General features: G+C 45.1%; 1 protein-coding gene across 1 annotated transcript in view; it reads right to left on the reverse strand.

Moving 5' to 3' along the window:
• The window catches only part of LOC105672220 (very long chain fatty acid elongase 4-like), a 170,230-nt gene that overhangs the window by 135,796 nt on the left and 17,258 nt on the right, over positions 1–17,176 (reverse strand). The window contains exon 2 of the mRNA XM_067354095.1: positions 1,408–1,575. The gene's annotated coding sequence lies outside the window, so the exon portion shown is untranslated. The remainder of the gene's footprint in view (positions 1–1,407; positions 1,576–17,176) is intronic.

Genomic DNA, 17,176 nt, shown 5'->3' on the forward strand with positions numbered 1-17,176 from the left:
TGTAAGCTGCGCACATCAGAGGCTGCTACGATTGCCGCTGCTTTTAACGATACTTTCTCAAATGATTTGTAATACTAGTATACGGGCGCGTCATAGGTAATTATTCCTCCTCGTTACGATCAAATGAATTCAATTAATCGTCAGCGAGCCGCTCCGATGTTTGTATATTATTGCTGCGGGGCTCGTTCTCATCGAATTCCCATGAATAACCGGCTCGCAGTCTATACAATAATCAACACCGCTAATTTCTCGCCGCGATTATCCAAATTTCGCATAATAGCGGCATTTTGTATGAGTTGTTTGCCAAACGCGAGATTTTGCGACGTGAAATCGTTAATGAGGAAACTCCAATATATTTCGTTCAAAATGTAATAAATTCAAAAGAATAAGAATATTAATTCTCTAAAAGATTCTAATATTTATCTTATACAATTCTATAAGCAAAGCAGCAATAATTAGTGGCAATCCATCCCTTTTACGTCAACCGATGCGAATGCTAATCACTTTGGTCGTTATTGTACCGTAAGAATAATTTAAGAAGCGCATTAATTCAATGATGCTGCAGCGGCAAATAATGTAAAAGCCGTCACTCTGCTTTCAACTCGCAGCGCCCGAAGAACGACAGCGTCGTCTCACGATTCTCTCCCCTCGCGAATGAAGGTGGAAGAAACTAAGTATTCCATCTTGACTTAAATACAGACCGCGAGATGTGGCTAATGCAACCGCGAAATAAAGGGCGTGGTTTTAATGCGCAGCCGGGGATTGGCTGTTGAACTTGGCTACCCGGTCGATACTGGTCGACTATATCTGCCCGACCTGTATACTTGATACTTATCCGGCAGGAGTATATACCGCGCAACTCTATCTCTCTTACACACCGCCGGCGGAGAAGGATGTTTGTACGCTCACGGGATCGAAGTAGCTCACGAGATTCTTCAAGTAGAATCATTGCTCTGAGGTTCGAAAAATAGCTGCGCGTTCTTACACGATATTCAAATGTTTTTATACTAAACATCGCGAAGCTAATTAATAAAAGATTTACCGAAAAATAAAACATTACAGTAATGATTTATAGGTAGCTATATATAATCAAAAATCCTTGCGCAATTTGTATGTTGTACGCAGTATTAATTGTTAATAAGGTTTATCATATAGATATTTCGTAATTATTCATGTTTCCTCGATCATGTTACGGTTAATTTGTATCATTATGTCAAATATTCATAAATTTTAATAATGTCTTACGCTGACACATCGTTAATTGCGCGCGTTCTTTGTTATTCATAGATCTTTGTTCAAAGCGTTAAACTCCTGCCGTCAGTATAGTAATTGCATCGCGTGCCATCAGTATATTAATTACGAGCGTGTTATGCCACGTAAATAAAGCCATTTTGGCGAAGTACTTACCGCAAAGAAGCGACGGTGTTCCTCAGAAGGCTCAATGAGATCCGCGATGATCCATCTTGACTCTTTTATTCCTTGTCCCTTAACGCGACATTAATAGCGCAGATTAAAATCTTCTTAATGACACCTCGACTTTCGCGATATCCATCGTAGATTGATCGCGTCGATTATCTGCAATTTGCACCAGAAAGCACGGATTACTTTCTAATTTGCAGTGGAAAGCACATGTCGAAATTTGCTTGACATCGCGTAATTACGACACTTACGAGCGTCATTAAGCTTTTGCGTATCTTTTTATCGCGTGTTGTCGCAGATGCTGAGCAACAACAATCGTAACAATCATGCAAGAAATAATATTACGTAGATGTAGTGCAATATATCAAAAAGCCTAGTGCGTTGTCACGTTATTAATCTACGCTGATATAATGCCACGAATCATAAGCCAGACATCATTAACAAATTACATGCATTATAGCAAAAAGCGAATTATTAGTACAACTAACTCCATTAATCCAAACTATTCTATTAAATGAATATGACCTCTTGCAACCAACACTCGCAACAAATTCCAACTCGCAAATCAGTCGAATGGAGCCGGCTCAGAAAATTACCTCCGTAAATGTTGCCGCCGACAGTATGTAGTTCGGTAGCTCGACACGCAAGTCGGCTACCGGAAAACTTATATCGCCGCACAAAGGCGACCAGATTAGTATAATAACGCGATACCCATAATAAACACGACCGGTGTCCTCTCATTGAGGGCAACAATGCCCACGGTAGATGAGTTAATCGGTAAGTTCCTCTCCAATGCGCGCACTATCCGAGTCGGGTGCGCTGTGCGCGACCCATTATACGCCATCATCCGTCAACGACGATGACGATGGCGAGAACTTACACGAGAAACTCTGAAACAGGATATAGGAAAGGCGCGGTATCGGAGAACAAAAGAATGACTGACATCTCCGGTGATCCTGATCGGGAATTCGCTCTCTGAGAGCAGACGACCGCTGTGTATGCTGTTTCGATCTGTCGAAACGTGTTACGTGCGGGAAGCCACGTAATGAATAATTTCAAATAATTCGGGATACTTTCGTGAAAAGTCCTTATTATTGCTAATGGGTCTTGCTCGTCAGAGCTGTGTACGAGAACTGAATTCATGAGCTGAATCATCGTTCCAAGAGCTCAAGGTATATCTTATTGTCGGAAGATTTTATTAAAGGAAACATTACGCGCAGAAACGGAAGTTAGGCTAATCTATGTTTATTACTTTATCGATGGGTCGTTTGTTTAGGCTGCGGAATGTATTAAGATCTAAAATGACTCAAAGGTCCGAAGTAATAAAGGTAATTTTAGAGATAAGCAAGTTGCGGCACATCTGTCGAAACGTCTGCGACAGATAAGCCGGCAAAGTGATTTAAAAATGAATATGCGATTATAAAATCGCACGTGTATCGCCTTAGATAATGTTAGTAACAAAAAATAATAAATTTTTTACGTAATCTATGTATCGTAATAAAAAATGGAAGATACTTTGTACATCTTAATTAAATCTCTGCAAAAAATATATTACTAACTGAAAAGCAATTTAATTTTGCATTAAATTTTACGTAAAATTTTATGTACAGATGCTATATATAGAAGAACGAACAAATGTCACACAGCTTTTTTCAATCCAATCCTCTTAGTCGTATCAATCCCTGTATCACGGCGTATCGATTATCAATACGTCTAAACGATTTTTGTAACGTAAAAAGACAACGCGCGCAACATGTACGAGGGATAGTAACTACAATCTGAGAGAGAAATCGCTACGAGGAGTACAATATCAGAGAGCTCCGGTAATCCTCATCAACGACAGGCAGAGATTCTCAATAGAAGCGAAGTATCCCCTGACAGTACACAAAATGAACGTCCTCGAAAGAACGAGCGGATGAGAACTACTGATCGGCGAAGAGTAATTCATCAGAGAGGATGCTGAGGCTGACGGCCAGCTACGTCCGCCTCCTCTCTTCTTCGAGAACTCTCTATCCGCTTCTCTCGTGCCGTCTCTGTTCGGCGCGCTGCGTTCTCTTCTTAAATTCCGATTCTACGATGGGCAACGGGGTCAAACCGCAGTCTGCGCTTGTTAATTCGTCGCTTCTTCGGCTTTTGTCCCGGCGTGCTAAAAGCGTACGCCGACTATGCCGCCGTTAAAAGTGTAGCGCGATGAAAGAAGCTTACGTCATGCATGATTACTAATAACGAACGCCGGTATCAATTACCGCGCAATGAAAATTGATCAATCGCATCGTCACTGCACCAATGCGCCAATTGGTTAAATATATTTCGCGGATATTGTTAGATCGACTCTCAGTCGGCCTTGTCCGTCATTGCTATTTATAATCATTCATTAAATCGCATGACATCTTATATTTCAGACTGCGTTATTTTGAATCAACAATGATAGATGGTATAATGTTGGCATTTATAATTTTTATAATTAACGTTTTTAAACATTACAAACTGTATATCACAAACAAATTATAGATGTAAATCTAAACATGGAATTAATGAAAACAGACAATATTTATATTATTTTAAATAATAAAATTATTTTACACGTAAGAAATAATACGAGAAAATATTATTTTTCGCTTCGTTATTAAAGTAATAGATTTATCCACAAGGTACAAAATGCTTCTAATAATATTGCTCAATAATGATGCACACTATAAAATCTTTTTACGACCACGGTAGAGTGCGAGACAATAAGCGCAGCGTGGAAGTATTATTAGCGCGGCCGAGGTGTTCATATATAAATTTAATAATACCGATAATAAGCGCTCACGCACTCATCAATGCATGCTCGCATGCAGCTTCGGCGAATAGAATGCAGAAGGCGGATAAGGGGGGAGGGGAGCTATATTAAGGAATGATTGATAAACAGGCTGACCCACATTCGCGTATGAACGTGAAGAGCGTTATAGACAAGTCCTTGACGCGTGCACTTCGTGCGGATAATTACGCGCGCGGAAGGCACGTGCCTTCTGATCCGTGGATTTGAGGCTACATGAGAAAGGGGACTCTTTCTCTTTCTCTCTTTCTCTCAGGAAGCCCCTCGTGTTTTTTCGGGATGTTAAATTGCCCGATTGCGTGAACGAGAGCGCGTCTACATACGTGATGAGATTAAAACAGGCTCTTACGCGGTCATTTCCTTAGACACGTACCTCTCATATCCATTGACAATCAAAAATTGCTTTTCTCACATGTTTCTGTTCATTTACACTTCCTGTGTCAATCATTATATACAAATTGTGTCTGATAGACGGAGATATTATTATTTTACATATAAACGTAGTATCATATCACAATTCCTATCTAATATTATTTTTGCGATTTTTCTCAAAAAATGGCGATCTCCGCATAATCGTAAATATATTGTACGTATCGAGAAATCGCTATTTTTCGTGATGTCCACTCGCCGATCATTAGACGCGCGTTATTATCAAGCACCCTGTTTCCTGGATAATCAAACGTAGCGCGCGGCGGCGAATACCGTAGAAATTCATCTCCGAATTAAGTAGCTAATCAATTACGCTCGTCCCGAACGATCGGACACGGTCGCGGCAGCGCTTCGACGGCGGAAAGAAGACCGTTGGCGGCCGCGGCGCAAATTGCTTCATCTCGTACGAAGAAATCGAGCATTTGGTTCTGGCACCGGGCCCCTCGTCGATATTAAGTCGGGCCGCGATCAGGTGCGGCGTCCTGACGATTTCATCAACAGGCACGTCCGCGCCGGGATCATCATACTTTGTAACCGCGCGGCAAAAAGCAACTGCCCGCGCCGGGACACGCCAGGAAATATATGCCCGTAATACGGCGTGGATTCAGCGCGACCGCGCGCGCAACGGGTGACGTATGATGATAGTGTGGCCCAGGAGAGAATCAAGATGGCCGTAATAATATCATTATCCCAGTGGTCTCCATCGGCCGTTCGGGGCCCCGAGTGAGACATTTACCGTAACGACCGGCCATCCGTTATCGAGCCCCGGCGTGCCTAAGCTTATGCCTCGCCGCGTCCCGGCGATACCGACAAAACGCACAAATGAAGATGGCAGATATCCCTGGCGCTCGGCCAGTTTGCGGATGCCTTTCACGATGCGTTCTGCTGAAATATTCGGTCTTTGATGTCCATCTTTTTTTTTATTCTTAAATTAGCACGTCCGGTTTTTACACTTTTTTGCCCGTTATTACTGTAATTTTATCGTTTGCTATAATTTTATCCCTCCATTTATCGTATTACCGCATTAACATCCCTGCGAGTGCACGAATAGATTTTATAGCGCCGCGGAGGATACAAATATTTCCTGTAATCGTTAATAATAGTTCGCGGTAGCAGCTTACGCTCGCGCACGCCTAGATACCGAGCAATCGTTTTAACCTAGCAACAAGCCGAGCATCCAACATCGGTTCGCTTAACCACGCTTCATACGTTTCCACGTGCACTTCGCGCCGTCAGTTTTTCTGAAGACCCATAAAGCCTCTATCACCATCATCATTATCGCCATTACTGCGCATCCACCGGCTCTCGCGTTCGAGAGCCACGCGTTGGCAAGCGGACGCTCCGCCGAGTTCCTTTACCCTGAAGAGAAACGTGGTTACCGCGGCCGATAGCGGCCCGGCAGAAGCATCAACGAGCGGCATTTGTTTTGCGAATTTCACGGTGCGAGCTGCATTCGTCTCGACGACAACGATCATCCCGTCTCCGCGTCTCGGTCTACGAAGGCGGATTTCAACGTGGCGACTGGCCGATGCACAGCTTCATTAAGAGTTTCCAAGTTGGTGGTGCTGATGATGTATATCGACAATATCTCAGAGAGAGAGAGAGAGAGAGAGAGAGAGAGAGAGAGAGAGAAGAGGGGGGAGGGAGAGAGAGAAAGGGAGGAAGGGGTGGTGGGCGGAAAAAAAGATGCGTGGCGAGAGGGAGAGAGCAAAAAGGTCGGTAATGACGTCAGCGTCAGGGCAGCTGCCTCGGTTATTAATTAAGAGTGCGGACGGACGACGAAGAGGCGATCTCGTCGAGCCTGAAATTCGCCCAGGGGACCGCGATGGAAATTAATCGCGAGCGATGGATTTCGGGGTTAGGAGACCGGCCGCGCCGGGACATGGATACCTTTAGGCTAGAAGCGAGCGCGTGCTAAGAAGACCGAACTTAATTATCGCGGGCTGCACAAGGTGCAGAACGGAGCGGGATAAAAGGTGTTGCACGGCTGCTAATTACTACCAAAGCATCTAATGACGAGATTCATCAAAAAATCATCACCGCGCCGGTGTCGATTCCGCGCGGTTTCGAAACACGAAAGACGTTGTATGCTGCTATCGTATCTCAGAAATGTCTATTCTCGTAAGAATCTTGATTGAATCTCGAGCTAATTAAAAAATTACTTTGTTACATGCTGAAAGGTTATTAAATAGAAATTAATACTTTATTATTAATGATTCCGCGTGTAAAAGAATCCATCGAAAGACTACATAATATTGCGCACCGAGAAGTACTATCGCAATGCGTAATGTCTTATGAATTTTGTTTCCACGACAATTTTTTTGTTTTACGTGAATAACTACTAGTAAAATAAAGCAACCGCTTGAATCATGAAACTGTGTAATAAGCGCTTATATCATTCGCCATGAATTTAATTAAATCGTCTTCAGCGTAGAGATAGCGTGCATAATGCGAGAGACTACAATGGAAATAAACTACGGCATAAATAAAGAGTCGCGAAGTAGAGAGTGCGGGCTAATTCGCATGGCAAATTAACGGAGCCGAAGGACACCGCGGGCCGACCGCGTGCGACCTTTCGCAAATCGAGATCCTGCCGGAGTTGCACGCCGTCGCGCGCGGCAGGGAAGTCGAGAGTGCGGCTCTCTCTCGGCGGTACTGGCGGGGTTAGTCTCCGCAGCGCTTCCCCAAGAATTATAATAACGAATGCTTAAATCAGCTTAGCCGCGCTAACTTCGCTTTTGCGACTACCTCCCATGTAAATATGGAAGTAGCTCTCTACAAAGTGGAAGAGTGGGAGCCGCCGGCCGATTGGGTAGACCGGGATAGGCGGGTAGGGAGTTCTCGCCGTCGCTCCCGCGGACGAGGAAGTAGGAGGAGGAGGTGGTGGAGAAGGAGGAAAAGGTGGATGGGAGAGAACGAGGTGGCGGCGGAGGAGCCAGAGGGATTCATGAATCCCAGATGCGGTGGATTAGACCGTCTTTGCCGTATTTCTGTTTTCGAGGAAGATGGCAACGGGCTACAGATTACCGTGAAAGTAGCGCCGGCGGCGCGGCTGGATTAGGAATTAAATAGCCATTAAGTACCCTCCGCCACACCATACCTAACCCGGTCGAACCCCCGGCACCGAGTGAGTGTGTGCGCGCCCGCGACTTTTCCGCAAGAAGCACCGTCCTCCGCGGAGAACGCGAGCGTAACGAACCGAAGGTGCGCCCAGTGCCATGTGCCTGAAGGACGTTCGGATTATAGCATTTAGATTGTTTGCCATTTAATCTTACAAATGCGCGCTGCGAATTAAATTTGAATTTGCGAACAGCTGGTCTATAAGTTTATTATGTAGAATAAATGAGGAAAAAATAATTTATACTGTTAGCACATTATAGATGCATTAATCACCCAATATAAATAAGAGAAGTTGCGAGGGTATTAAATGCGCACTGTGCTCCAATTTCAAATACCGCGTCTGAAATCATCTTCGAACAAGAGCTTTCTGTTTGGAAATAAAACATAACGGTTCAAAACGATATATAGAATAGAACGTCGTGTATTCTGATAATGGTAGTCGCGTTGTTGATGGCGAGCAATACATGGCGCAAGCGAGAGCGATGGAAACGTTTATCTGATGTGTGTCATGATGAATTTTTAAAACAATGAAAGAGGGATCCTAAGAGCTATCTCCATGTCACGGCTATTCGATTCCGTTTGAGCACCTCTGATCTGACTGGTTTAACTATAGAGAGCTCTAAACCGAATCCAATCCTGATTGACGTGAGAGAAGAAAGAGGGGAAACTATCGCGAGGATTATCTCTGGCGCCACTAACACCGACTGCGGAAGATGTACGCTAGATCGCTTCATATTGTATTCCAACGAGGGATGCTGCGCTGTAGACGGTTAGGTTGCGCGCCCCGAAAAAAACCTCCTCGGTCATCATTATCATCATCCCGCCGAATAAAACAAAAGGTCGCCCTGTCAAAATGGATCCTAGATATCAGCCGCATCTCCATCGACACACGAATCCGGCGCTGATCCGCATTAAAACAGCTGGGTCAGGTCGTCGTTACGCCTACGCGCGCCCGAAACGAAACGCGCATAATCCGAGAAGAGGTCTGATAGACGAGGAGGAGGCTGTCGCGCGAGCGCGACCGGTGCAGTCGCGAGAAAAGGCCTGCATCCTTGTCGTTATCGCGTGAGAATACGAGAACCTCGAGCACCGTCCAATTGCGCCAAGCGTAATCTGGTCGTTCGGCAGTCACCGGAACAATGAGCCGGTGAGAGGACGCGCTTACGTGGGAAAATGCGTTCCTAGACGTCTACTACGCCGGATTAACAGCGGCTCCATCTCGAGATACCGAGCGGACGAGGACAGAGCGCGACGCGAGAGACGCAGATGGCAGGAGGAAATGCATATGAGAGACCGAGGTTACGTTGAAGAGGATTGTTTGTAGGCAAACATGGCACACCACGGTTCTCCCCCCTCCCCCCTCCCCCGGATAGTCACCGGTGATCTTTCGAGATGTGTTGGTGAAGACGTTCTGCCGTTCCCTCCACGAGGGAGAGAAAGAGCAAGAGGGAGAAAAAGAGGGAGAGAAACAGAGAAAGAGAACAACCACGGGAACGACGACGAACACAAACGACGACAGCGACGGCGACGACGACGACAACGACGATGATGATAATGATGATGATGATGATGATAATGATGATGGCGATGGAGGTAGTGGGCCGTGAAATAAAAAAGAAACGAACGGAAAGAGAGAGGCACCACGCCGGGGATGAAATTACCAAGTCGCAAGTCACTCCAGTAACACGTTAACCCGAGGCTCGGCCGGACCCACGGTATTATAAGTAAGACGTCTCGGGAGAACGTGGGCTCCAGATATCCGATCGCTGGAATGTAACGCCGGGCTGGCGCCCTTTCTGCCCGTGGCCCGTTCGCCACGCTCGCGTGTTACCGCGCGCCGGGTCATCCCCGGCGCTGTGTTAGTGTCCGCAGTATCGAGTGCAGGACGTGGCTGATCGATGCAAAACGTATTAACTCCCTCGGCTCGACTCTTTCGCTCGTCCCGCAGTCGGGTTCATCAGGCAGGATTATGATTCGAGCTAAATATACACGGATCGCAGTACCTGATTCTAGCTACTCTTAACGCCGGCATAGGCACATCTCTATTGATACGCAACAAGACCATGCCATGCCGTTTTCCAGTCGCGCACGAGTTAAAAAAAATTCACAATTCAAATTTTATGCGCCTTTCGCACAGATAAGATAATTACGAAAATAAAAAGCTGCGATTTATAATAATAAACTACAATTGCTCGCGTCATTATTTTTAGATGAAGATTAATTTGCGAATGCAATATTTAGATTATTCGATATATTAGATGCACTCTCGAGACGTTTAATTATCCGAATTCGCTGATTAGAGACGATGACTAGTGATGCTGGTCGCGCAACTTCCGGAATATCTGCATTCATCAGCGTGACAAGCAAGCAAGCGCGATCGTCGCGCGAATCGTTCTTTCGTGGTGTGGAAAGACAAACAGAGGACAGAGGCCAGGAGCGAAGAAACGCAGCCACGAACAGAGAGAAAGACAGAGCGAGAGAGATGAAGAGAAAGCGAGAAAGCAGGAGCATAGGACCGAGAGATGCACGGTTAGTTAGGGCTCGTGTTTGCCGAGCGAGTTACCCTAACCCAACTCAGGCGGTTGGCGGAATTAAACGTTCGACGGAGGCTCGTTAACGTCATGAATATGTACCCTCCTACTCCCGGTGCTCGCTACTCTAGCGCGGTCCACTCTCGCCCCCTCGGTCCCAACCCCCGCACGTCCCCCCGATGCGAGACCGCGCTTCGTTCGAGCGGCAGTCGGCGCACTGCTGTTTGCTGGTTAATATTCATCGGTTACCGCCATACACCCAGCCAGATCCTGGATGATTTTCGATGGGCTCTGATTACAATCGACTCGATCATGAGTCGCTCAAAGTCTAGGCACAAAGTAGAGAAAAAGACGGACGCGAGCAATTACCGGCTTCCTTGGGAATAAAAAATGACAACTGGCGTGTCGCAAACATACTTGAGACTTTCCCGCAGCATAAATGGAGAAACTTGGAAGAAAATGGTTTATATACCCTCCCGATTCTCAATACAGATTTAAAAGTGCCTGTCCATTTTCTAATTTTACTAATTTTACTTTTCACTTTCTTTCGACCAATTTTTTAATGCGCCTATCGCTAATTAAATACGAGATGTGATAATCTTTTTTAAAAAGAATGTTAAATACAGAAATATATAAAGATAGATGAGAAACACTGAGTCGTTTCGATCCTATTCCCGTCAAACCGCGATATACATTTATGTGCGAGGCCTGGCATGATTGTTTTCGACAAAAGAAATACGGGGTTTCCTTCGTGAATGAAAAGTAAATGGGGTTAACCAAGCCCGATGGTTCAGCGGCCTATTATTTCGCGGGTGGATACATACGATAAAGAAACGAATCTTTCGAGCATCTCCACGAAAAACGAATAAAGATATTAGATGTGTCTCACAAAGCGACATTAAAATAAAAGATATCAAAGCTATACAATTTTAGAATAAAAAAATAAATCTCGAAAATATTTTTCCATCAATCACATTAATCACATTATCTTCATCTCGCAAAATAATTTTCCCACGAAATATATTATTTTCTCGTTGTAAATAGAGTTAATTTTTTTTAATTTGACACACATTTAAGACTCGCCGTCTTCAATTAGCCGAGCAGAAGAGATGGGCGCAGTCCTCGAGCCACGGTAGTCCAAGGGCTCAACGTGACAAGTTATGGTCCTTTCAAGCAGGAAGGCACCCCTTGAAAGCCGTGACGAGTCAACAATGAACACCATAACCGATCCATCCGCCACGTCGTTCAAACTTACGAGCGACCAGTCGCCGGTGCCGTGCACGGACATTCCAAACAGGCGACAGATTTAAAATCATCGCTCCCAAAATCACAACAGTGTGCCATATTAGTCGGTATATATCCCTCTTCGATCAAATATAATGAGACGCGGCGCGCTCGCACTTTTCTTGTCCCTGTCACACTTCTGGCGAAGAAAACGGAGACGCGCGGATGGAGATACTTTATTCCGCGACTGGAAATCCATTGCGAAAGGCGGCAAAGTGAAATCTCCGCCGTTAACCGTGACATTAGTTCTGCGTCGCAATTAATTTATCATCGAGTCAACACGCGCAGCGCCGAGTAGCTGTGTGTGCGTACTCGTCGTGGAAACAGGCGCGCGCGTTAGTCCTCCGCCGGGTGCTCCGAGTTATGCGCTGGTCATTTATATAAATAAGAAGCAGAAGCGATACCTGTGTGTGACTACCATCCGCAGGGTGACTCCACACTTTGCATTATTCCCGAGACGGCCGCGTTCGTACCCGGGAATCAGACGCAGAGCCGGGGGGATTACGAATACACAAGGTGAAGCGCGCGGACGCGAGCGGCATTCAGAACACGTTCACGAGCGGTATCGTTAGCGTATTTTTCTTCGTGCAACGAGCAGCCTCGTATATACGCTTTTAATGAACGGCTACTGTCCCGCACGTCGACGATATAATTGATGAAAGAAGTTTCCACCACCCGAAACGTCTTCATCCCGGCCTCTAATACGAACGCGCTCTCCCCGATACGCCCGTTAGACACGAACTGACTAATGATCCAATCCTCGCGCGTTCATTGAACGCGAGGCAGATATCATAAGACGCTTTTCGAGTCAAACTCGCGGCAATCCGGGCATCGATGATCGCGCATGAGTGAGCGGGTATGCAAATTCCTACGATTTACCGGAGGTGCGAAATCCTATCAAGCAGTCACTTAAGACGCGTCGAAGTGTGTTACGCGTGATGCAAACATGAATCATCGGTAAGATAAAACCGGAGGACGTGTGTAATTCGATTTGACGTATGTATCGATAATTATACAGAGATCGAATATATAAGTGCTGAATCATTAAAAAGGATCTTGATTAATATAAATTATTGCCTGGACTAATATTAAGTATTGACCTGACGCGTGATAATAATAAAAATGTTTGGTTAGATGCAATCGTAAATAGATCGGCGCACACTAAAAATATAGTGAAACGCATTTGTGCGCGATAGAACTCGTTCGAGCAGTTAAATATGCTAGACGCTATAATTCCGATATCGCTTATCAAGTAATTCGAGACAACAATTGCAAGCGCCAGTCCTCCGGCATCGTATTAGTCGCCGTAAACTTTCATGTCATCTCTCGCTCGCCTTTGAGGAAATAAGTGGAACTTTCAAAGGGGAGAATGCGAAAGCTATTGAAAGGCGTCCCCCGTGCCCACGGGACATATGCGGCGCGGAGAGAAACTGGGGACGGTAACAGGTCGTCATAACACTAGTCGCAGGCCCGACAAAAGGGCCGTAAGCAAATAAACATTCTAACGAACCAGTTACTTAACCGCCACGTCCACTGACCATCGTCCGCCCAAAGTGGTGCCGTGGAAAAAAGAAAGGAAAACACGGCGTTGAAACCAAAACTGGTCCACGAACCTGATTCTGATGTCTCATTACCGGATGCTGCGGCAAGCTGCGGAAATAGCGAGATTCAAGTGGCACGGACCGGCCTCAAGGACGTGGCGATTCGAGACGATTCCGAAGACAATTAACGGGCGCCGATGACCCAAGAAGGTCGAAACCGAGGGCCGGCTTGAAAAGGGGTCCAGCAGAGAGTGCTCCATGACGAGATGAAATATTCATGCTGTTATTGCAGCTTTCAGCAACCCGTTGCAAATTGTTACCGGGTGCTTAGCGGCTAGCACAATGCTCCTAGTTTCTAATCGAAGCAGTTTAGCGGTTAATAAGAGACGAGAAAAAAGTTTTTATAGACTCTGAAAAACCCATCTGTCGATTGAAAGCGAAACATATTTTACGCGACCGTTGTTATCCACTTGATTGATATTGATGTATTTTTCAAGAAGAAAACAGCAATCAAATTAAAATTTATAATAATTTGATTAAAATATAGAAATGTCCACGAGCGATGTATTAATCGCGTGAGAAGTGAATAAATTATATATAGCAAGCGGATCAAAAATCGAACCGCCGCGATATTAAACGGTGAAAGGCAACAAGGGATATCGCGAGGCATTATCCGGCATCGCAGCCTCGTTGGTCCATGAAAGCCCTTTTGTGTCTGAGGGCTAGTTCGGCTCTCAATTAACCCATCAGCTACCGGAATGGCTCCCGCGCTTAAGTTGCCACGGAGCCTCCAAGTGAAAAACAAAAAATTAAAAAGGAGAAAGACAGATCGCACCGAAGTGGGGGGAAACGGCGAGGGGACGGGAAAGACACAAGGTCGATCGCGAAGTGAAGCAGCGAGCGGGAGAGAATGAGAAACGGAAAAAACGAACGACTCGAAAGTCTAGGCCGAAACCGCTTAATTAATTCGAATTTATCCGAGGCATGACGGGCCAGATTTTAATTCAATTCCCTCTTTTGTGCCACGTCTCCTCCACTTCCACCTTCTCGCGCACTCGAGAATCTCCATTCGCGCCGCGATGCATACAGAGAGAAAGAGAGAGAGAGAGAGAGAGAGAGAGAGAGAGAGAGAAAGAGAAAGAGAGAGAGAAAGAGAGGTTTCGCCAACGTGACACCTCCGCGATTATAATTCCTCGGGAGATTATTATTCCCGCAATTAAGCGGCATCCCGGCGGAGAAGGAGAAGCCTCGTCGACGGCAACAAACTGCGAAACGCCCGGCATGGCAGGTCGCACCTTTTTTTCTCAATAGGCCGAGAGCCTGTTTGTTTTATTATCCACCGTGACCATCGCGCCGAGAAATTCACTACCGCGAGACGCGTTCGTGTGCGCGTTGAATCTCTCACGATTACTGAATATTCCGTTGGAAAAAAAAGGAGATACAACGGAAGATTCTACACCGCGCTGTATTAAAATATGTGTGAAGTGGCGAGGAGAGAGAATATGCATCGTTCCGACTGCTCGCTGAAAAGCGACTTCTTTCTCATTCCTACAGAAGGCAGTACACATAAAACGATATGAATACAGATTTTGTTTTTATATATGTAGGTCTCTCATCTGAATGCATTATTTTCATAAATTCTTGAAAAAATAAAAATCGAAATCGCATTTTAAATCTCTACCTTATCTGAAATTCCTATCATCCCCCTTCTATCTCTGCCTTCATCTGTATTTATACGGCCTGTTTATCATTGCCAATTTGTAGTTTGCACTGCATCGATGATCGATAACTTTCTCGAGTGCACGATGAACGGCTACGAAAGCGGGGCCGAAAATCGCACGTCGATTCGAAAGAGAGAATGGCTGGCAGCGGCGGGAAAAAAAACCTGGTTGAAAGAGTTTCGAAGACGCGAGAGCCGAATGATCGTCCGGGCCGAAAAGTATCGTATAAGATTACAGTTACGCGGCTGCTATAAGCAGTCGGGCGTCGACCCGACGTAAGTAGACAGTCCGATGAATATATTGCATCCTCCTCGAATAAAATGTTGAATTACTACCGTTTGACGTGCAAGAAGTCGTCTCTCTCTGCCGGTCGTGTCAGGTGGCCGGCGTTCTCGTTCCCGTCCGCGCGTTTCTACGAGTCACACCTTGCAGGAAACACTTCAGGCTTAATTGCTCCTTCAGGGATCCTCCCCCGGGGCCCCGTGAAGCGCAGAATCAGCACGGAGGTTAAGGATATATCCAAACGAGTTCTTAACATTCCACCTGCATGAGGCGGTGACTGCCAACACCGCGGCTGAGACAGATCCTCCCTCGACGCGGGTATTATATTCGAGGAACGAGACAAAAATGTCGACGCTGCGAAGGAAATCCGCGAACGGAAATACTACGCGATGTGTCATGCCAAGCTTGTGTATTCGAGGTCACGAGAATTTTACATGACGAATTTTTATAGCGGTTTTAACGTGTTGAAACTTTAGCGACTTATTAGCGGGTAACACATTTTAATTTTGCGCTTATTTTTCCACAAATGTTACTATAATTATTAAAATATTATCTTTATCGATCTAATAACATTTTTGGGATATAAAAATCAATATAAAATTTAACGCCAATCAGTTGCAAAATGAGTAATCGTCAGCGCACGGCAATCGCGTCGATCAGCCGCCACGAAGGACAACGCATGTGACAAGTCGAGGGAATTAATCTGTGCCCTTGAGGAAGATTACGGATTTTGGGGAAAGTAAGGATTTCCGCAGGCGAGTGCGGCGCGAACAACGTTGCAACGCAGAAGCAGCAATCTCCTGAAGTGTTTGCCCTGTGTCCAACAACGCTCTCTCCGCTCTCTTCTCTCTCTATCTACCTATCTCTTCTCCCTCTCTCACCTCCACCCCGAGTTTCCTTTATCACGTACCCTCGTTTCCCCGATACTTTGACGTTCTTCTTTGGCATCAAGTTTTTTCCACACCATCAAATAGTTCAAATACATAAACAACAAGAAATACATAAAAGTAATTCTTCAAAATGGAAAAGAGAAATTTGCAAAACTAATTTCTCAAAATAATAAAACTTGAGCAGATTTAAGTAACAAAGATGCATCAATCTTTCAAAATCCCGTTTTATAGATATATAACAATGTTCTTTAACAATTAAAAATCGCGCCTAAAATATTTGAATGCCGACATTCGCGGGAATACTCGTAAATAGCTGCGTTTCGAAAGAAAAGAAACGGCGTGGAAGAACCTTTATGCGCACAGCTCACACTTCGACCGACTCTTCATCCCCGTATCCTTCGTCGGACTCGTTGGTGAATTTCGCGAAAATCGCCGGGGGCGAGTGACCGGCGAGGCGGCGATGTTTGCCGCCTACACGTCGAGTATTGTTGAATCACGGCCAGCCCCGCGAGGAAAGGGGAACAAATAAAGGGTTATTGTATTTGCACCGAGGCTTCGAGCAACAGCTCCGACGTGTGTGCGCGGTGGCAGCCTCTTCTTCTCGTCGAGAAACCTCCCGACGTTTCGAACGAGATATATATCTATCTACTAGCGAGAGATCTCAAAACGAAGATATATCGAAGTTCGAGACTGTGAACATGTGGGAACGCTGAACGACCTTTAGCAGCTTTCCGCTAAAGGTAAGAAGACTAGATTACAAGTGGCTACGTGTTAACACGTTGCTACGATTGGATACTTCTTAACAATCGCAATATTATCTTTTCTATTTTGCCGATAACGTCTTCTAACATTGATGGACACCGTCGAACATTTTCGTGCGATAAATTATGCAGTAATTTCAAAATCTTATTTTTAAATGTTAAAAACATTTTTAATAAATCCCTATCTCAAAATATATTTTCTTACTTTTCAAAATGCATACTAATTTTTAACAAATAATAAACACGTATGTTTCTGTCTAGTGATAATGATGTCACATCCACGCTTGGTTTTCGTAACTTTTTTTCTGTTGTTTCTTTTTTTATGAAACCATATGTCACACTAATGATACTTTCATTAAAAGACTCTACTCGCATAATAA

This window comes from Linepithema humile, chromosome 4, assembly GCF_040581485.1.
Source record: "Linepithema humile isolate Giens D197 chromosome 4, Lhum_UNIL_v1.0, whole genome shotgun sequence".
NCBI classification, from domain to species: domain Eukaryota; kingdom Metazoa; phylum Arthropoda; class Insecta; order Hymenoptera; family Formicidae; genus Linepithema; species Linepithema humile.